This window comes from Triticum urartu, chromosome 3A (assembly GCF_056163025.1).
Source record: "Triticum urartu cultivar PI428250 chromosome 3A, HENAU_Tu73, whole genome shotgun sequence".
In the NCBI taxonomy this organism is placed as follows: domain Eukaryota; kingdom Viridiplantae; phylum Streptophyta; class Magnoliopsida; order Poales; family Poaceae; genus Triticum; species Triticum urartu.
In genome coordinates, this window is record NC_141875.1 from 699351102 (window position 1) to 699374176 (window position 23075).

The 23075-nt window shown below is 46.4% G+C and overlaps 1 long non-coding RNA gene across 2 annotated transcripts; it reads right to left on the reverse strand.

The window, feature by feature from the left end:
* Nucleotides 1-16311: 16311 nt before the first annotated feature.
* LOC147981818 (uncharacterized) lies at nt 16312-22275 on the reverse strand. 2 transcript variants are annotated; one of them, XR_015599050.1, is made up of 4 exons: nt 21733-22275; nt 18777-18852; nt 17412-17444; nt 16312-17191 (listed from the first exon to the last, which is right to left on the reverse strand). It is a non-coding gene; the product is annotated as an uncharacterized LOC147981818 (long non-coding RNA). The 2 variants fall into 2 exon arrangements; XR_015599051.1 differs by lacking the exon at nt 17412-17444 and having other exon boundaries at nt 21733-22269.
* Nucleotides 22276-23075: the final 800 nt, after the last annotated feature.

Below are 23075 nucleotides of genomic sequence, written 5' to 3' on the forward strand. Positions count from 1 at the left end.
CTCCGATATATAATTCCTAAATGACTCAAAACATTTTTCTAGACTCAAAAACGGCTGCTAAAAATGATCAAGCAATGGGGGCTCCTAAGGTCGCGGAAGGCTCTGATTACCAACTTGTCACGCCCTCGATGCGGCTATAGCTCCCACATGTCGAGGCACGACTTAGAGGCATAACCGCATTGAAAGCAATGTCGCAAGTTAGGCAATCTTCACAACATCCCATGTAATATAGATAATGAAAGGGGAGATACATAGTTGGCTTACACTCGCCACGTCAATCAAAGTACATAAATAGCATTACAACATTCAAACACTCATGGCCTGACTACGGCGCCAAAATAAAAGAACAACCCAACATGCGACACGGTCCCGATCGCCCCAACTGGGCACCACTACTGATCATCAGGGAAAGACACGTAGTATCGGCGTGAGTCCTCGTCGAACTCCCACTTGAGCTCAAGCGTGTCATCTGGAACGGAATCATCAGGCCGTGCATCTGGTTTGGAAGTAATCTGTGAGCCACAGGGACTCAGCAATCTCGCACCCTCGTGATCAAGACTATTCAAGCTTATAGGCAAGGCAAGGAAAATATGTGGAGCTGCAGCAAGCGACTAGCATATATGGTGGCTATCCTATTCGCAAAAGAGAGCGAGAAGAGGAGGCAAAGCACGAGCGAGTAACTAGAGGGCATCCTGTGGCAAGCATTACTCCAACACCGTGTTCACTTTCCGGACTCCGCCGAGAAGAGACCATCACGGCAACTCACACTGTTGATTCATTTTAATTAAGTTAAGGTTCAAGTTATCTACAACCGGACATTAACAAATTCCCATCTACCCATAACCGCGGGCACGGCTTTCGAAAGTTCAAATCCCTGCAGGGGAGTCCCAACTTAGCCCATGACAAGCTCTCACGGTCAACGAAGGAATAGACCTCCTCCCGAGACGTTCCGATTAGGCTTGGTATCCTGGTTCTTCAAGACACTTCGACAAGTTAAAACAAATCCAGCAACACCGCCCGAATGTGCCGACAAATCCCGATAGGAGCTGCACATATCTCGTTCTCAGGGCACACTCAGATTGTCCTAGGTACAGGTAGGCCAGCCCAGAGTTGCCCCTGGTGGCCACCGGCAGCTGACAGGTGGACCGACACTCAGAGGAGCACTGGCCGGGGGGGTTTAAAATAAGATGACCCTCGGACTCCGGAAACCCAAGGGAAAAAGAGGCTAGGTGGCAAATGGTAAAACCAAGGTTGGCATTGCTGGAAAAGCTTTAATCAAGGCGAACTATCAAGGGGTTCCCATTATGACACAACCGCGTAAGGAACGCAAAATCCGGGAACATAACACCGATATGACGAAAACTGGGGCGGCAAGAGTGGAACAAAACATTAGGCGAGAGGCCGAGCCTTTCACCCTTTACCAAGTATATAGATGCATTAAGATAACAAGGCAATATAATGATATCCCAACAAGTAAGTAATGTTCCAACAAGGAACGATCTCCAATCTTCACTTGCAACTAGCAACGCTATAAGAGGGGCTGAGCAAAGCGGTAACATAGCCAATCAACGGTTTGCTAGGACATGGTGGGTTAGAGGTTTGACATGGCAATTTGGGAGGCATGATAAGCAATTGGTAGGCATCATAGCATAGGCATAGCAAAAAAAAAGCATCTAGCAAAGCAAAGATAGTAGTGATTTCGAGGGTATGATCATCTTGCTTGCAAAGTTGTCAGAGTTAACTGGATCCTCGAAAGCAAACTCACCGGGCTCCTTTTTAGCGAACTCGTCTCCCGGCTCTACCCAAACAAGAAAAACAAGCAACAAGGACATAATCAACCACGTGCAAACTCAAACAACATGATGCAAAGATGGTATGCTATGCGGGATGCAATATGTGATGCATATGCAAGGTTTGACAAGGAATGAATGAACCTGGCCTCAACATGGAAATCCAAGTGTGCCACTGGAAAGGTGAGATGAAATCACTTGAAAACGATATAAAGATCACCGGAATCGGAGTTATGGTTCGGAAATGGCAAGCAATTCAAATATGACCACGTTCTGCGATTTACAGCACGTAGCCATCTAAATGCAACAAGATGAACATGCTACAGAACCCAAACATGGCATCAAAATACATGGCAGGGATCCACTCATGATGCTTAACAAAAGGCTAGCACTGAGCTACGGCCAATTCATCCATTAACAGGTTCAAACAAGCATGGCAAAAATGCATTTCGTAAACAGATTTCAGACTTAGTGAAATTAACACTTGTCTGGAATTTCAGATCAGATAGCACTCTTTGGAGCATGAAACTATATACTACAGGACCTAAACATGGCAAAGTAAAGCATGGCATGGAGCTACTCAAAGAGCTTAACAAAAGTCCCTTAGTGACCTTGAGCCAAAAGGGATCGGAAAATACATTTGCAAGCATGTGAACATGGCAAAAACATAATCAGTTCTCAGACTTTGTGAAAACTGGAGCAAGTCATGACAATCTAAGCACACACCCATCAATAATACACATTATACAAGATAGACATGGCAAGAACAATAGCATAGCATGCACGGATCAACTACAACATCCTCGGCAAAATCGCTAACAAGTAGACAATCTGCCCAGATTCACGAAATAGCAAAAGTAGAGCTCGATTGACTCAAGCTAGGGTGCTCCATAATTGCAAACAAAGACATGGATGGATAGAGCACTACAAGATTAACAAAACATCCTTACTGATCATCCTCAAAAGAGGCACGGATCACTAGGAAACAACATGAACATATGGCATAATGAGATAAACAGTCCAAGGACTTAGTGGAAATGTTAAGTCCCTGAAATCAGCATTAACGAATGCACCACTTTGCAAGCTTGTGCTAGTCACCACACACATCACAAAAATACATGGGTTGCACCTCTGGATAGATGGCAAAACACATAACAAAACACATGTAGAGCTCAGGGGCATATCATGCACACAACAATCATGGCAAAAATGACAAATATCTAATTGAAGCAGCATATCTGACAATTATCTCAAATAGCACTCTTCCAACAGCATTTCAGGCATCAAGATGAACTCAAATGAAAATGATGCAATGAGATGAAATGATGTGCTCTCTGAGACGAACATTGTGATATGCTATATGCCCAAAACGGAGCTACAGGTGCAAAGTTACGATGCAATGAACATAGCCAAAATAATTAGGGTTTCGGGCAAAAAGTCAACCGAGGCAAGATCCGGATCCAGATCTGGCCGGGCGCGGTTTACGAGGTTGGCCGGCAACTGTTCACCAGCGACGGGGCTCGGTGGCCGGAGCGTCTAGCGGCCGGAGGAGCTTGCCGGAGCCGGATCCGGGCGAGGGGAGGCGAGGTCGAGGCGGCGGCGGGTCGGCGAGGTCTCGGGGAGGCGGCGGCCGGCGTCGTCGGGGAGCTGCAGGGCGGCGGTGCCTCGCCGGAGCGGCGAGGCCGGCAATGGCGCGCGGCGGCGCCGGGCATCGGGCGCAGGGACGGAGGAGGGCGCGGGGCGGCGCGGTCGATGGGCCCGGGAGGGCCTCCCGCGGGCCTGGCGGGCCTCGAGCGGCGGCGGTGATGTGGGGCTCACCCGCCCACGTGGCGATCGCGGGTTGGCGGCGACGGGATGTCCGGTGCGGCCCGGACGTTGTCCGGCCGCGCGGATGTAGCGGGGCTAGGGTTTGGAAGAGGGGATCCGGGATTTTCGAGAGGGGTCTATTTATAGGCATAGAGGGAGCTAGGAGAGTCCAAATGAGGTGCGGTTTGCGGCTACGCGATCGTGATCGAACGCTCTAGATGATGGAGAGGGTTTTGGTGGGTTTTGGGCCAAATTGGAGGGGTGTTGGGCTGCAACACACACGAGGCCTTTTCGGTCCCTCGGTTAACCGTTGGAGTATCAAACGAAGTCCAAATGGTACGAAACTTGACAGGCGGTCTACCGGTAGTAAACCAAGGCCGCTTGGCAAGTCTCGGTCCAATCCGGAAATGTTTAATCCCCACACACGAAAGAAAGGTAGAAATAACCACCGGAGGAGAACGAAGCGCCGGAATGCAAAACGGACAACGGGGGAAATGCTCGAATGCATGAGACGAACACGTATGCAAATGCAATGCACATGATGACATGATATGAGATGCATGACAACGACAACACACACGGAGACAAAAACCCGAACCCGAGAAAATAAAATAACTTAAGGCCGGAAACGGCAAGAGTTGGATTACATATTAGGAAAATCATATCCGGGGTGTTACAGCCTCGCTGACGCCTCCATTGCTCGTCCGCCTCGCTGACGCATTTGCAGTCGAGTGCGGGTTGCGTCGCATAGGGATGGAGGCCTACCTTGATTGTTTCTTTCCCATTATAATCGTATCATGTCACGACCAATTTTATAGATAGGAGGAGTGGGAGAAAGCGTGTTTGTGCATCGATGAGGACGCAAACCTGTTATGGGTTCCATGGCTGCCAAAATTCCTCACAATGTAGCAACAACACCCATCCAAGAAACCCAACCATTGGTGCAGATGGAAGTAGCAGCTTCACTTAGGATGATGACCCATTTTGTCACAAATTAAGACCTTGGCTTGGCATACTGAAAAGCTGAAACTAAAAGGCGGGGCACGTCCTTTGAGTGGATAAATGAGGACGTCAGTGTAGGTATGCATTTGATGCAAACTAGAGGCTGGGGCGCGCCGTGTCGCGCCTCCTAAGGCACTCTTTTGCGCTCTTATCTTGTCTACACACAAGAGGGTAGCTGGTTAGGTTCCTAATCTAAGCTTCAATATGCATGTTGGATTTTCTGGTTCAATATTCTATGGTCTGCTGCAATGCAATCCCTAACATATTAAAACTGTTAAATGTAATCAACAGACAAGCGATAGAGAATCAAGTAACCCTTTATTGCTAGATGATATGAGTTTATATACAATCTCAACAGGCGTCTCCAAAGGGGGCGACTATTCCTGAAAGGTTGGCTCCAAAGGTTGCAACGCTCTAGGGAGAAAACCGCTCCATTGGTTGGAACTGCCCGTGCGGGAAGAGTGGGGATTATCCCATAATTAATGATGGGTTAATTATTCTTAACACTCCCCCTAATCAACGCTTGACTGCATAAGGATCCATCACCTTGATTAAGTTCTCCTCCAAAAACCCTGTGGGAAAAAATATGAGGAGTAGTGTATGATATGTTGCGAAAACTCCTGCAAACCCAGTGGGAAAATAAGGAGAAAATGCTGCAACATACAGTGGTTATCATCTCCGTTAACTCAATATGTACGAACCATAGAGTTTGGAGAATAATAAGAATAATAAACATGTCGTTATACTTTCCCAAAAGCCCCGGTGGGGAAAACTGGAAAGTACGACATATGATCTCATGTTGATATTACCTCATTAAAAACCTTTATGAGAACAAGTATAGTAAACTCATGAAGGAAAAAAGAGTATAATATGATGCATTGAACAGGAACAATTCAGGAAGATACTCCCCCTGATTCTTGAAAATTCCGAAGCCGTCATATACCAATTCCATGAACATGTTTCTGGAATGTAAAAGTTGGTAGAGACTTGGTGAACAAATCAGTTGCATGATTTGACTTGCAAGATATGCAATATAAAGATATTGCTTATTAGTAACATGTTTGCATCCGGGAAACACAAGCAACATTATCTTTGAGATAATGATTGGTGGATGTAGCCATGAGGTCTATTTTGAAGACTCTTCATGAGAGGCTACCACACCTAGTAGGAACACTAAAATTGTCTATGATCTGACATAGTGGGGATCTGATCGATGTATCCAATGATATTGGTGTTCACATTTCTGTGAAACTGAAAAATCAGGACAAGTTGTTTGATGCCTTGGAGATATCCAAAGATATTCTTGAATACCAACCAATTGTGTTTGGTGGATCCAATGGCATTATGGAACGTTGAGTCCCAATATCTCATTCCCATCATCTCTTGGTCTAAATAGACCTTTCTCTACGTCTAGAGAATGAACTACCATGAGAGTTTATGGATGGATAAGATTTGTCCATAATGAATTTCTCCAATATATTTTGGATATAGACAACATAGTATACCATAATGTATGAATGAAGGTGCTCAAGTTGTAGTAACGAGCGGATTTTTGGTTCACCCAAATCCTTCATTTTAAACTCTGTCACTTAGATGATTACATGTGTCATCATTGCAGACACACAAACATGGATAATCATCATTGTAGGAGTAATCCTTGTGAATAAGGACCTCACTACGTCGGTTGTACCATATGTACCAACAACAATAAGTCTTATGGTGACTTACTGATGTTACACAATGTATGTTGCATTTTGTATTTTGATTCAGAATTGAGACTCCATTGGGAATAAATCATATATGTCTAAATCTAGTGATCGACATGGATATGTAATCACTACATCTATCAACTGCAGAGATAGATGATTTTGTATTGCCAATGATATAAGTTATCGGAAAGAGATTCCACCTCTGGAGAATAGTTGGGTATCTGCGTGAACCATTGTGCTACAATACTTGCTCTATGTTTCACCACCTCATTGTTCTCAATTCCGTTTTCAAAAGAAAACTGGTGTAGGTATTGCTTATGAATACCTTCCCATTATTGAGCAAGATCATTTCTACCTAGATTATACCCTTTGCTTGAGTTCAGTCCGAGTGTTGTTCACACTTTGCCATGGCCATGGTCTTTGGATCTGAATCATTTGAAAGGTTTTTGCAATCTAGTTGAGAAATATATGTCAACAATTGTAGACTTCCGGTTATATGATTCTCCAGAATCTATATATCAATATAGACTTGATGGAAATATCGTTACCCATGGTGACTGCTCGCGATTTCCCAATGCGATCGAGTCGGGTATTCCGATGTCCTGGTCATTGTGTGCACTATGACCTGGGTTGGTGGAGGTTTCCCGTCCACTGGGTGTATACTACCCAATAGGTGTCTATCAACGTGAAGTTGACTTGCATTTACTGATTCACATGCCTTGATATCCTTGCTTGCGGGAAGCTGAATCCTGATGTACTTCTGCCATACATCTCCCCTTGTTGCTATGAACAGGGAGTGGAGTGAATTTTGTTGGTACCATCACTCTTTCAGGCATATTTTTGCAGGATTATAAGATTGTGTGACACCTTTATAGTCAGTAAATGAATCTGGCAGGTTATTTGCAATGTGATGCAAATCTTCTGAACGCATGGTTCAGATCTTTGAGTGTGTGGATTTGAGGCAGAAAATGTGTTGAACATTCCACTAATTTCCTGGCATTCTTTATGGTACTTGAAATCTCCCCCTAATGCCTAGAAATGTTCCTCATTGAATCAGCATACTGGCCTTGAATAACTCCCCATGTGAGGGGCTTGAGGTATTGAGCGAAATACAGTTATTCCTCACATAGATCCCAACTATATGTTAAGGGGCCAATGATGTATGCCGGGTGGTGATATCGGTATGCAACCGAATTACCGCAGATAGGAAATACTTGGTAGATATCCACATATCAAAGATAGTGGGGAATAATATTATGCAGTTCTGTCATGAGCGTGTAAAACTGCATGACTCCAACGTAAAGTTGGTAAGTTGCAATTCCAAAGTAAAGATAATGTAATGAACTTAACTCTTTGGATAGGATTCTACCAAACCATTTTGAGTCTAGACATTAGGACAAATTGCTAAATTTCAATCCAAAAACCATAGAGAAGGCATTCAAGGAGAATTCTGCAATGTTATCCATTCAATTTGCTTGAAATCGATGTCAGGATAATGGCCAATGGTTTCGTGTGAATAAAGCACACACTTAAGACCATCATGTAGATATGTCTTTTAGAACCATGGATACCTGAATAGTCTACTCAATGGCTGGGAAGAGCCACTTACCTCGACTTGATGCATTCAAGGAGTCTGAGTGGTTCAGCGTAGACTTTAAGGTGTGCGAGCCTTAAAATTAGCTTCCCTGTGTCACTTGTAGTGCACATAAAATCCAAATGTTATTAGAATTTAGCATCATAACAATTATAAACCAGAGGAATTGTTGATAGTTTCGGTTTCAACCCAATGTCAATGATGACCAAAGCAGGAATGCCAAGTTTATCATGCAAAAGACACTCTGGAAAACTATCTCGTACGCAACATGTGCTACGGGTTTTGTAGTATGTGTAGTGCAATGTCGATGATACATAGAGAATGTGCTTGCCATATCCGTTGCATATGGTAAAGAGAAGATATTTCTCTTTGTTGTCATCATAAGTTTCGCTATGGAAACTATTTTGACGGATACCTCTATAGTTTAGTAGGGTACGAGTTAAACCTGGGAAGCAATAAAGCATCCCGATGTTACTCGGGTACCCATAGGGATAGTAAATATGACTCAACTTGAGCCAACAAATACCTCATCGTGTCTAGCGATTTTAAAATATCTCCTTTCTCTCAATGAGAGTGGAAACATTGGACTTCCCTAAGTATAGAGTTTGTGGTGCATATGTCCACAAGGCACATATCATTTTTCATCGGATTGACTCCCGTAGAAATCTATATATAGACATGAAAATTCTCAATATGAAAATCACTGTCAGATATATAGAATACATACAAATGTATTTGTACCAAAGTGCTGATACAATATATTGTGATATGCAATATATGATGACAACAATACTTATTTTCTTATTAGAACATCATAAATGGACATAAATTATGTTGACCACTCAGGAGATTGAGAGACTAGACGAAGTCTCCAAACATGTTAGTTGAGTCATATTCAACCATCATATTCTCCGTGCCCATAGGGTCCCGTCACTGCTGGTGATGTCGGGTTGAAGGTTGAAGGGAGCTCCAAACCTTTGCCCTTGAGGTATGTTGTGTCCTAGGAATTGCTGATACAGAATAACCAGATGCAGAGATCTGAATCTAATGCCTTATGATATATAAGACACCATTTTTCTGTTAGCGGTGTGATCCTGACCAGAGGTAAATCCAGGATTCCACACATTATCCAACGGGACACAAGAGTGATCATGATATCCATGGCCCAGATAGGGCGGTGGTGACCATTGAGGCCGAATGCCTCAAATTCTCTAGCCATCGGTTACCAGAGATAGTTAATTTACGATTAGTAAATTCCATCATGGTAATGTTGTAAAATTAATGGATATTTCAAGAAGTTATCTTGAAACCATAAATGTGAATCTCAAATTGCTAAGCATGACACCTTGAAGATAATCTCCAAAATGAAGTAGATCTCACAGCACTAGGGAGTATAATCTGATGAAATCAGTAGATACTCACTCCTAATGCCTTATGTCATGACTTAGTAAAATGCATGTGAGTGCACAATATTGTGCAATCATAATGTCAAATTTGACAAAATGTAGGCTTAAACAGTAGTGGTGATAATCTGCAAAGCAGTAGATCTACACACTACCTCGGGATCCCAATACATCAATTTGAAGAAATCACTAAGAATTTTGCATATGTATTTGCAAGAAATTGAAATCTCAATTGCAAATAGACGTATTAATCTCGACATGTAGCGAACATGGAGATACATACATTCCGGAATACATCATACTCAACAGAAATACACCACTATTATAAATGAATAGTAATGACGTTGCAAACTTGATGTTCAAGTGAAAAACTTGAATTGTATAGACCTCAAATTAAATGAGATGATGTTGTATCAAGTTGCAAGATAATTCAGCAAAGTGAATTAATATTTTGCGAGAGAAAATTAATCTCAATCGCAATGAGATTGTTTTGCGAGAGAAGAAAATTCTCAATCGCAAATCAGTACTCTAGAGGAACTAAATTTATCTTTGCAAGAGATAAAAACAAATCTCAATTGCAAATAATAGATGTAATGAATCTCAACATGTAAGAAACATGAAAATATATTACATCACGTTCTGGAATACAAGTTACTCTACAGAAACACAGTATTTAAGACAAATACTGGAAATAACCGGGTCAAAATAGATCAACGCTAGTAAACAGCACTGTTAACAGGACCAATTTGCGAAATCCCCGAAATTGAAGGATGATGTGCAAATATTAGCCTGGACCACTGAATCAGCCTGTTTTGCTAATTCTAGTAACTGCAGGGACCTTAGTGTAAAGAGACGAAGAGATAAGGTTCTCCATCGTGATTCCCTACGTGGGCACAAATCAATCGATTTGCTTCCCATTTGCTTCACAGAACCACCGCCTGGATGGTTCGAGCCACGCCGGAGGGACACAACGATGTTGGCCACCGCGGACCGCGCCGACGAATCCGCGGGGTGGGGAGCAGCGCCGTGTGGTCGCTCTCGCGGGCGTCACCATTGGAGAATCCTCACTGGTGAGATGCAGGTCGTAAAGCGGCGCGGCCACGGCGAGGCGCAGGCGGGCGCAGCGCGCGAGGGCGAGGCCTCGGCGCGGACGGGCGCGGGCGGGCGCAGCGCGAGGGCGAGGGGGCCGGACGCGATGCTGTTCGCGAGCCCGAGTGCCGCGGGGCTCCGTGAGCCGGAGCGGCCGGAGTGGCCGTTCGACGGAGTCGGGAACGGCAGGCGTGGCAGCGCGACAGCGTCGCCCGGGACACGCGCGACCGTCGGCAACCTCTGGAGCGGCGCGCCGGCTTCTGCTTCAACAACCGCTGGGGTCGGAGGCTGCATCGGCGGATCCATGACGGGAAAGTCATACTGATGCAAGGGGCATAGTACCCAGCCATGCACCGAGTACCAGGACGGCGGCGGCGGAGCCGCCAGCGCCGGGTCGATGCCCCCATCGGCCTCGAGCCTTGGTGCAGCTGGACCGGCCAGAAGTCGGGCGGGCACATCGGGCTGCAGAGGCACAGATGGCTGCACGGGCTGGTTCGACGGCTCCGCGCCGTTCCGGTGGTTGTGACGGAGGTCCTGGGGGCGCTGGTTCCAACCTCCACGCCGGAAGCGGCGGAGGTTGCGCACATGACGCTGGAAGCGGCGGCCACGGCCATCGGCGCGAAGGAGGCGAAGAAACAGGGACGTCGGAACTCGAGGCATGGTTCCGTTTCTCACCTTTTCCCTGTTCTCCTTGTCTTCTCGTCGGAATTGCTCTCGCCGGAAAGCGTGCTGATAACGTGTTAAATGTAATCAACAGACAAGCGATAGAGAATCAAATGACCCTTTATTGATAGATGATATGAGTTTATATACAATCTCAACAAGTGTCTCCAAAGGGGGCGACTATTCCTGAAAGGTTGGCTCCAAAGGTTGCAACGCTCTAGGGAGAAAACCGCTCCATCGGTTGGAACTGCCCGTGCGGGAAGAGTGGGATTATCCCATAATTAATGATGGGTTAATTATTCTTAACAAAAACTAACAGACAATACACAAATTCAGAACTAAAATCACATCACATACAAAGTAGCAATGAACTGATAATATACTTTTTTAGAATCATTTACAAAGAGAACGACATTGATACGATGAGCAATGAATTTACAATCTTTAGTCTTAGCCGACACAGCATACAACCTTTACAACCTTAAAATATAATAATTTAAGCTTTGACCAAAGTTTATACAGAAGTAGGTAGTCCGAAAATCTTGAGGCTAATTTCTGTAACACCATTAATTTGTGGCTGCAAATGCAGAGCTTAAGAAGAAGAAAACTGAAAATTGAGTAAGCGGATCCGGCTCTTCATCTCCAGATTCAGATAGGATGAACGGTATGGTTTTTATTTATTTAGTAGCATTTAGGCCTTGCCCAAAATTGCTTATTCATTATTGGCATATTTGGTACAATCTAGATGACATGAAAACAACTATTAGTTTGGAAGCATGCATAGCCACCCGCTTCCTCGCTGAAAAATGCAGAAATTACATTGTCAAATTTCTAGATTGAGCTCAGAAACTCATAGACATTCGACAAAAGAAGCATCATTTTTGGCTTGATTATTAATTCATATGTATTAAGAGGTACCAAGATATGGGCTTTCAAGTTATCTTATCATCTACTCCCTCTGTCTCATAATATAGGACATTTTTTGACCTTAATGTAGTGTCAAAAAATGTCTTACATTATATGACGGAGGGAGTAGTATTTGGAAAGACGAAGAGCAACTTTTCAAGTAACCATAGTATAAAGTATAAACCAAACAATATTGTCCGTGCGAGACTAACAGAACAAACAAATTTACACTCTAAACGGTGAAACTTGAGCGTAGCTCCTTATTTGATCTTCTAATCTTGGACATTGTATAGCTTATTAGTTTCCAACAAAGAGTGAAATGCAACCTCACCCCAGCTCCATATGCAATCTCCTAGTCAGATGTTAATTCTGCTAACTAACCATTATGGCAGAATTAAATGTAGTCTCGATAACCAGAATTACAATTAGTTAAATGTAGTGTCGATAACCAGAATTGCAATTAGTTAAGACCCGCGAGCACATATTCCCAACCTCCCTGTACTAACTACGGTGCTGCACTTTCCAGGATCCCATGTCCAAACCATTTGATTGGCCTGAAATGTATGGCTAATGATGTGGCCTGCTATAAAGAAAACTTCGGCCTAAAACAGCTCTCTGAACCTCGATAAGCTATGACGATCATTGTTAACTTGGTAATGATATATTATTTCTAGTACATATAAAAATTTTGTAATAACATCAACAAAATGCACTCGTTTGAGGTACAGAAGACGGCGAACCTGACATTGGATGAGCCCACTCAAGTAAACTGATAGTGATCTTTACGCAAAAGTAATTTTGTAGATGATCTTTTAAGCCTTATGCATTTCCACTTTGCCCACATCAACATTCAGTTCATGACCAGCTTGATCCAAGCACTAAAGAATCCCAGAAACATGATTAAATCTCAGCTTCAGAAATTCCAAATGAACACAGTCAACGAAATAAAGTAAATCTCACAATGATAGTTTCAGCAAGATTGGCTGCGGGATTTGCACATCTGAAGAATTACACTCCATAATCTCCTGCAATGACAAAAACTGAATTATTAGAAGCATCGGCTGACATTTGGCCATGAAAGATGTGAGTTTATTCATCCAATGAACCAGTAGAACGGAATCAAGCAAGACGCTTTCACATGTAAACTTGGACATGCACTGGAAAAATCATGCAGCAAGTACCCATCAAGAAATAGTCATCATTATATTCTCACACTATCCGATCTAATTCCAAGATAGATGGTGCTAAAAAGACAAAACTCCACACGGTACAGCATATATGCTTCGAGTAAAAATGTCAACACTCCAAATTTAAAATGAATCTCTTGATTACGTAAAATATTATCTTATATCCGCAAAAACGAAACTGGAGAGGTTAATACAAACATGAAACAAAACAAAATTAATTGGAAAATTTCTTAAAGATATTTCTGCAGCCTGATGCAATGCTTCTTTCTTTGTACTACCAATGCCTTCACCCAGTTTTTCTCCCACCATCCAAACCTAAATAAGTAAAGCAAGCTCAAGAACACTAAAAGAGACAACAACAAAATTTCGCAGACCAATCTGCCATTAGGGGACAGGAGTGAGCGGGGAAGGGAGAGGAGGTGGGGAGGGGCGCACCAGATCAGACACCTTAATGAGACCCACCAGGCAGGAGTCGTTCTTGACGTTGACGTAGTGGAAGGAGATGTGGCCGGCGACGTGGTGCGGGGGTGGATCGACGAGGCCGCGGATCTTGTAGCATTAGACGTCGACGGCGAGGACGGAGTATGGGGTCTCTGCCATGAGCTTCTCGCAGGAGGTGGGAGTAGATGAACCCATCGCCCCTGATCACCCAGATGGTGATTGGCGCCATGAGCACGCCGTCCAGATCCAGCCTGCCGCTGCTGGCGGGCGTCGGCTTCTGCCCGTGCTCGCTGCCCTTCCCCTCAACATCTGCCCCTCCGTCGGTCGATGACGGCTTCTTCCTCCCGCATGGCGTCTCATCTTTCGGCGGCCTCTTATCCACTGGTGACCACCGGGAGGTCGCACAGCCCAGGCCGAGGAGGTGGGAGGCGGGAGCTCTGAATGAGACGAGCGGCAGCGCTGTCCAGGCCGCAAGATCGAGGGGGAGGCGTACGAGGGAAGGGAGGAGGAAGCTGCACAGGGAGCGATGCGTGGTTGTGGGGCTCGATGTATTCACCTCGGTTGCCTTCGCTGGTAAGCGATCTCTCCCCAACTCACGAGCACAGAAAGCCGGCAATTGACATGCGGTCCAGCAAACAAAAAGGGCCACATGCAGCGACCCGACCAGGCGTAACCGCATGCACCTCCAACAGCCAATCCCGTGCGTACTCTTCTCAGTTTCTCTCTTGCCCAATCGCAACGACCTCACAGCGCAGCGACCGAACAGTACCTGCATCGCCTCTTTGTGATGACGTGGACGTCACCAGGATGCGCACATTGCACGACTGTTAAAGGGTTTAATTGACCACGGTCATACAGGCACATGACTTGGCTCAGATTCTCAAAAGGACAAACCTTTGTGCAGCCAAATGGAAGAGTTATTGGAGTGGATGGAGACATCGCAAAGATTCCAATATACTCCGCCACCACGCCTGGTCCGCCGGCCACCTCTCCCAACACCAACCCCCACCCTCCACCGGATCTGGGCAGGAATCCCAGATCCGCATCCCCCGCCACCCACCACCACGAAGGGGAAGAGGCGGCGCCAGCGAAGGACGCCGGGAGGGGGAGAAGGAGCCGAGGCAGGGCCGGCCCGACGCCCGGCGCCACCAGGCAGAGGGAAACGCCCCACGAAGTCCCCAACTGCGTGTGGGAGAGAGCCGCCCGCCGCCGCCAACGCCACCCGGCCTTTGACCGGGGACGCCCCCGGCGGCAGCGAGGGACATAGTTGAGGCAAAGGGGGCGACAGGGGCGGTGCTAGGGTTTCCTCCCGGGGGCGCCCGCGGGAGCACCTCGGGGAGGGAGGGAGGGGCAGAAGATCTTTTCCCCGCGAGCCAGCACGGTGAATTAGTTAACAACAAGGACAGTTCATAGGCCGTCGTAGGAATGAGAGGAATCGGGATCAGTTCTATAGGAATGTCTGGCAAGTTTAGGATTCAAATTCCAGCGAGATCAATCTTCCTAGAGGAACGGTTCAGTTTCCGACGAGCATTTCGTGTACATATCCTAGTTTTGCTATCTTAGAAGAAATGAAGAATTACATACTTCCTCCGTCACGATTTAGAAGGCATGCTTGGAAATTCTCTGAGACCTAGGTGGTTATTTATTGGTTGTGAGGTGGGCTAAAAAATAGCATTCACACTATGCATGCATATAGAAATAGTATACGGAGTACTAATTAGGTACTAGAAATAAATGCAATGCACCCTAAACCTTGTCTATTGTGGAAACGCACGCAAATTTAACTGTGCCTTCTAAACCGTAACGGAGGGAGTAGGAAATAGTTAATAGGTGTAAAGGCTAGGGCTCGGCAATGCTCCATGTCACATGGCAATCACGGACGTGGTAGATGGCTTCATGATAGAGCAGGTTATAAGTCGAGTGTGCGGCTCGCCTTTCTCAGCTAACCTTAATGAATCCTTTTATTCCTTTTCAGATACAAGAAATATGAGCCGTGTAGCCGGTAACATGAACTTGGCTTACACGTGGCCAATTTATTCCAAATCTATTTGTTAGTGCAAAAATGATTTTACATGTGGTGCTTTGCATTCATATTTACTTATTGCATTTTATTTCTTTCTCCTTTTTCTCACCCTATCTGTCTGGGCTAGTTTACATCGCCCTTTGCCAAAATTTCGTGATCTCTCATTAGTTAATTACCACCATTTTGCCATTTTAAAATTGTTTGGTATTTCCTTGTACTCTTCACACCCCCTAGTGTACCCATATTTGATCACACGCAAAAGAATAAGTTGTTCGATCCTTATTTGCAATTGGATGAATTCCTTGTTTGGTAAGCCCGGAACCGTCTACCCCCTGGGTTTCCCTCAAACGGGTTGATTCCATCTAGACTATCCTATTTGTGCGTGTTAAACGTTGTTACGGGTGCATAAGCAAATTCCTATGACCTACTGGACTACCCAGCACAAAAGATCCACACTACATAGAGTGCTAGTCTTGCACTTTGAGACGATGGGAGAGAATCTTGTGAAGGAAACTGATCAATCTTAGTTTGGCATGCCAATATGACGACCCTGGAACAAACCAAGAGGAATTCATTGTGGTCTACCCCTCTCAAGGCCGGTTAAAGTCGTAGACCAAGCAGGCCCCATGGATGGGCACATGATCAAAAATCATGCGCGCGGGGGGGGGGGGGGGGGGGGGGGCTAGGAAACCCACCCCACCAGCACGTGACACACAATTTATGTATAAAATGGTGGTGTTATGTTTAAATATCCAATACACCACTTTGATGCCGCAGCTGCTAACAGGACTATCCAGCATGAAGTTCAGGACTTAGAATGCTCTGCACTTCGATCCGACAGGAGGGATTCTTGTGAAGACAGTTCTCAAACTTTTTTTGACACGTTACTATGGTCCACCCTAATACAAACCAAGAGGAATTCACCATGGTCTACCCACTCTTGAGGCCGTTCAAGACTGTACACCAAGCAGGCCCCATGAATTGCCGCACCATCCAAAACCATGCGAGGGATGGTTAGAAAACCACACCCACCTGCATGTTGCCAAAGTATATATATATATACACACTACCAAAAACTGGAATTTCTCTGTGTGCCAACAACCGACAGGAAAATAAGGAAACCCGTCATGAAAAATATTTCCTGTCGGCCAACTGACAGGAATAGCCGTCAGCCATAGCTTGACAGGGATAGCAGAAAATGCCTGTCGGGAGGCCGACAGGAAAGCTATTCCTGTCGGTGACCGACAGGAAATATGCCATCCCTGTCGGGACTGAACCGCCAGGAATATAGAATTGGACAAACAAAAAAAATAAAAATGATATAAACAGTTCTCACAATTAATCCATTTCACAATTAATACATCACATTAACCATAATTCTACTAAATCACATCTATTTCGTATACAAATCCATTTATAATTAGCTTACAATGATCCAGAGTCACCGAAACAGAAGTGCACAACTAATTACACATAGGTTCTTCAACTATATGCAGAAACAGGAGCTCATGTCACTCAATCACGGCTTGGACTGCAAGCTTCTGGTCCAAATGGCCTACACCAAATGGACTCATTGATCTGTTTAAAAAAATGAAAGACTCGTTGAAGCTGGTCAATTGTTAAAAGTAAGATTGCAAGAACTAGGACCATTATCTCAAATTAACTTGGCAAAATCTTGGCTCCATCCCTCTAAAGTTATCACATAATAGCTGAGTGAAACTATAAGGCGCAAACTTGTACGAAAAGTTGACAACAAATGCATCAGTAATGTTGTTTTGAGAAAATAGTAATATCTAACCTCAAAAGGATGCGCCTACTGAATATAACAGTTCTGCAACGAAAGAACACAAATACATATTCATTATTGTTCTACATGTGGCTGAACAATCAGCAAAGAACATGGAGAATCAGCATACAGATCAACCTAATTTGCAAACAACTCAACATAACAGGGAATTAAGTCTCTGCATTTCAGTCTTTTGAAGTCTTTATATGGATCTGTCCTGCCCTTTAGACTAGTGTGTTGCTTACAAGTTTAAGTCACATAAAGATAACTAGTGAGGGTCAGGGAAGGATTGTCAGCACGAGTTCGTACCATATGCTGGAACATATAATAAGAAAATAGGAAGTTCCAAGAAGCAAGTACTAAAAAGTTTAATTGAATTAAGATGATATACAATATGGGTGGCAGAGCCAGGAAAATCCAATGGGGAGGGCCAAACGTTGCTAAACCTAATTGGGGAGGGCCCGTCCATTGAAATACTCTGTTTTGACAGCAAAAAATTATGTGTTTACACTAGTATTAGTCTTAAACCAGTGACATTAGGGGGGACCAGGGCCCCTGCTGGTCTGTCTCCGCCATATGGCCCATGATAGAAGCCCCTTGACATAAAAAGTTTACATTTCTTGTGCATTGCTACTGATAAAATTCTTTTTCTCGTCAATACTCTGAAATAAAATGTCTAGGTACATATCAGATTTCTTAATAATACTGGAGATAGCATTATATCGCAATATCAAAAACTTGTGTCAAAATTAATCATTGCATGAATTTGGACAGACGTGCGGAATTAATCGTATAACTGATAAGAGCAGAGGATATTACACCTCCCTTATAGATGGATCATGAACCTTAAACCTTAGTCCTGATATAAATTAGCCGCAACAAGGAAAATGCGATCTCAAATAGGTGCCTAGAAGTTCCAGTTTAGCTGTTGGACAGTTGATGACTCGGTCGTCTCAATCATCTAATCATGTGAATATATGGAAATGTGAATATGTGCAGAATTCAAAATGAATGAAATATCAATCTGCAAATTAATCCATGGAATGTGAACCATACATATGGAAAATCATTGCAACAACCTTGCTCATATGCTTTAATCAATAGAGTATGCATCTGAAAAAGATTGCCTTCGAGCATGTTTTGTTTCTCCATCGATGTGCTTCTCCATAGATGAAAGCCTCTGTACAAAACACTACCTAGATTTAAGAAGCATGGAGGCTACTTTCTGTAGAAGACATGACAAGAGCAATCTTACTATCGTTGCTTCTATTTGGAGTATTGTGATGAGTTAAAACAACCAATAAAAATGCTTTTGCAGCTTAGTACAGTAAGAAGAAAACTCGGGGGCAATGCCACAAGCTGGGAGATGACATTCACCTAAGGCAATGGACAGCTCCAAGCCAAGCGCTTGCGGAAGGGCTGAATCATGGCGCTAAAACACTCCTTAGATGAACTGCACATTAAAGGCATTTTAGACAACATAAGAATAAATAAATCCTTAGAACTTTATTGTCTAAAAACTTGGAAGTTGGAACTACGCATTACAATTCCAGTACGGTAGCTACAATCCCCTGTGTTGGCTCATGCTGCCTAGCCCTATTTTTAGAATATGGTTTGCTAAGTTCTCAAATTAGTTACCACATTTGGAAATGACATCTTAGGGATTATTGCAGTACAATCAAATTCAAATAAACCAACAACAGCTTAGGCATTGAGTGAAAAATAACAATTCATGCAAGTTTTGTATCACAACATAACAATGACAGTGAACAGGAGATTTATTTTTTTGCATGGAACAACTCATCTCTCCAAGAACTAATCATGTTTTTTTTTTTGAATTTTCACCGGGGGGGAAGGGAAGCCCTTCCACCACCTGTATATATTGCGTAAACGGGCAAAGCCACCAGAAAGTACAGTCATTACAAGAGGGGGCGAGAGCGGAGCGCAACTCTCATAGTTCGCGAGTCACGCGGCTCAGCCAACGACAGAGAACCAAACGTCGATGTGGGACTGATCGTCGGTCTTCATCCGGCCACGCCAGAGCACCGCGTCATGTCGACAGGCCTTGAGCGTAGCAACCAGGGACATCTCGTCTCCCCGGAAGACACATGCATTGCGGCGCTTCCAAAGCCACCAGCAGTAGAGAAGGACGAAGCTCGCAGAGAGTTGTCACCGACGACCGGCGACGCGTCGAAGCGGTGAAGCTCACGGACCGAGCCCGCGGCGGGGGGCAGCCCGATCCTACGCCAGAATTGCGCCGCGAACGGACACCCGAAGATGAGGTGGTCGGCCGTCTCGAGCTCCGCGTTGCAGCAGGGGCACCCAGCCTCCTCCGCGGTGAGGATGGTTTTACGCAGCAGCACGTCCCGCGTGTGCACACGAGATTGGGTGAGCAGCCACCCGAAGAACTTCACTCGTGGGGGGGCACGGGAAGACCAAAGGAAGGAGGCAGCGGGCGCGCCCACCCCGCCGTAGTGGGAGAGAGCATATGCGCCCCGAGAGGAGAGTCCACCGCCACGGCCTGCGCAAAGCGTGACAGACCGGACGTCGGGCTCATGAAGAGGGGGGCATGCCTCCACAAGACGCTGAACCGCCTCAAGCTTCCAGACCGCCCGCGGGGTGAGCCGGGGCACCAGCAGCGCGCGAACGCCGCGGCGGCGCGCCTCCCAGACCGTGACCTCGGAGCAGGCAGCATGAGTGAACAGGGCGGGGAAGGCCGCCCGGAGAAGCCCACAGGGGAGCCAGTGGTCATGCCAGAAGGAGGTCGCGCGCCCATCCCCCGCCGTCACCTTGGTGAGAGCTCTGTACACCGGGAGCAGCCGCAGGAGGGCCGACCAATGCTCACCCACCAGAGGGGAGCGCCCGGCACCGAGGAGGGACCGCCCCGCCAGTTGGCCCCAGACCCAGGAGGCCCATCTCGACGGCGTGCAGGAGTGGAGGCGGTGCAGCAGCTTGAGTAGGAGGCAATCGTTTTGCACACCCAGGGCGCGCACCCCGAGACCGCCCTCTGCCTTCGACCGGCAGACCTGATCCCAGGCGACGAGGCACTGAGCGCCCGACGCTCTATCCGCCACATTCCAGAGGAACGCGCGTCGTAGGCCGTCGAGCTTATGTAGGACCTTGGGCGGCAGCCGCATGGCGGCCATGGCATACGTGGGGAGCGAGTCAAGGACCACGTTGATGAGCACCAGGCGGCCTGCGGGCGACAGCAGCCTCGCCCGCCACCCGGAAAGGTAGTGGTCGACCTTAGTGATCATCGGGGCGAAGTCCTCCATTGTAAGCTTGTCGCTGGAGAGCGGCAGCCCCAGGTAGGTCTGGGGGAAGGAGCCGACGGAGCACGCGAAGGACGCCACAACGGCCGCCAGCACGTCAGGGGCGACATGCATGGGGACCAGAGTGCTCTTGGCGAAGTTGATGACAAGCCCGGTAGCTTCGGCGAAGAGGTCGAGGACGATCCGCAGCCGGGCCGCGCCCTCGGGGGCCGCACGCATGATGATAAGCGTGTCATCAGCATACTGAAGCACCACGGGGGGCTCGCCATCGACCAGAGGGTGCTGCAGTTCGGCGTCGGAGCGGATCATGCGCTGGAGCACGTCGGCGACCAGGAGGAAGAGGTACGATGACATGGGGTCACCCTAACGCAGCCCCTTGCGGACGACGAACCACCGCCCGGGCACCCCATTGAGGAGGACCGCCGCCGTGGAGGACGAGAGGATGAGGTCCATCCAGTCACACCACCTAGCAGGAAACCCCCTCACCTCCATGATCCGGCGAAGACTGGGCCAGGCGATGGAGTCGAAGGCTTTGGCGAAGTCCAGTTTGAACACCAGCGTCGGCGCCCCCCTCTTCTTGCAACATTGGATAAGTTCCGCAGCGTAGACGAAATTCTCGGAGATACGAACTAATCATGTTTCATTTTCCTCCATGATGAAATCAAGGATCTGTAGCCTCCACTAGGCCCATCACGGGAGCAGCAGCACCGCCTCCTCCAAGATGCTCTGAGAAATACATGAATGGCTGTTGAACCTTTTTAACCTTTTCGTTCTACAAAAATCAGTGTTTCTCTGGATGGAATATCTGCTTTGCACAAAATTCAGGCAGAAACATTACAGAGAGTGTTGCATGAACTCTAATGACAAAAAATAGTATAAATCTAACTCCTTATGCACCCCAACATAAGTCAGAATATTGTGTAGGCATAGAACCTACTAATGAACAGTGAAAAGAAATTGCGTTCATACTAATTTCTTTTTCAAGATGGTACATCGGACTTGAAAATAAACTGAAGAGACCATGCTCGACTTGCAGACTTGCAGTTTGGAGGAGAGGGCACCTGCGGAGAGGGACTACACTGGATTTGGAGCAGGCGATGGACGACAAGCCATCCGGGGGAGGCCACACAGAGGGGCGGAGGAGACGTCGGATGTCGTAGATCGGAGTCGATTTGTAGGGGCTGACACAGATCCGGGGACGGAGGAATGAGATGCGCATGCCGCGGTAGCAAGGCCCGGAGATCGGCCCTAGGCGGAGCTCGGATGGGGGCGGGGAGGTGCTCAGGTGGGAGGGGGACGGTGGTCGGGCGGATCTGGAGGTCGGAGGCGACGAGAGATTGGGGGGCAGGGTGGGCTCGGGAGATTTGGGGATTTGCCGCTAGGGATTCTATCCATGGGCGTGGCGCGATATAAGCCACCAAAACAGGCCCCGCGGCGCGAAAGGGGCAAATTTTCGCGGCGAGCTAGCGTTTTTAGAGATGGGCCGCGCGAACGCCATGGCATTTACTCCTGTGGGCTGAGCACCGACAGGAAAAAACAATTTTTCTGTGGGCCGGTTGCGGGACCGACAGGAAAATTAGTTGGCACACAGAAAATTTTCAGTTTCTGGTTGTGATATATATATATATATATATATATATATATATATATATATATATATATATATATATAAAGTCTATTTAAGATCCAGGTCGATCGACCGAGCCAGACCTGATTACACCCAACCAAGTCGCCACCGTTCTGCGATTGAAAGAAAGGCCCATCCCTCGCTCTAAATTTACATCAGGGGCGAGGTAATTTTACCTTTTATTATGCGTTGACCCAAAACACAGCTCACCTCTTCGTCCTTTTCTAATCTGCTGCGAACAGTTTTTCCAACATAAGTCAGAATATTGTGTAGTCAGAATAATGTGCGTCTTCTTCCTATATCAACCAAGATTGAACAAAAAATTGCATGGCCGTGGTGATCTGGTCCACGAGATAGATGACTAGATGTTGGGGGCAAATAAAGAAGAGCTTCTCTCCAGATCTGACCTACGCAGTCCTACTAATCTCCAATCTTCCATAAATAGAGCTATCAATGCGTTTGTGTCTAATGACACCTCAGGTTCAGTGCCTTTTGTATAATTACTCCTCAATTTAGCATGCTCATATGCTGCATTTTCTATCTGCCGTGGTCCATCAAATGTTAGTTGTTAGATTAAGAAATAAGGGTTGAGATGCCAAATAAGGACACCGTGAAAAAGTTGCATGGCGCTCTCCTCTCGCGACCGAGCCGGCGCCGCCCCGGCCGCGCCCTGCTCGCCTGCGCGGCCGCCTCCGCCGCCATCTCCGTCGCCCTGCGCCATTCCGGTCGGCTCTGACGCTCCCCCGCAGCCCGACGCCCCGCTGATCCCGGCCGCTG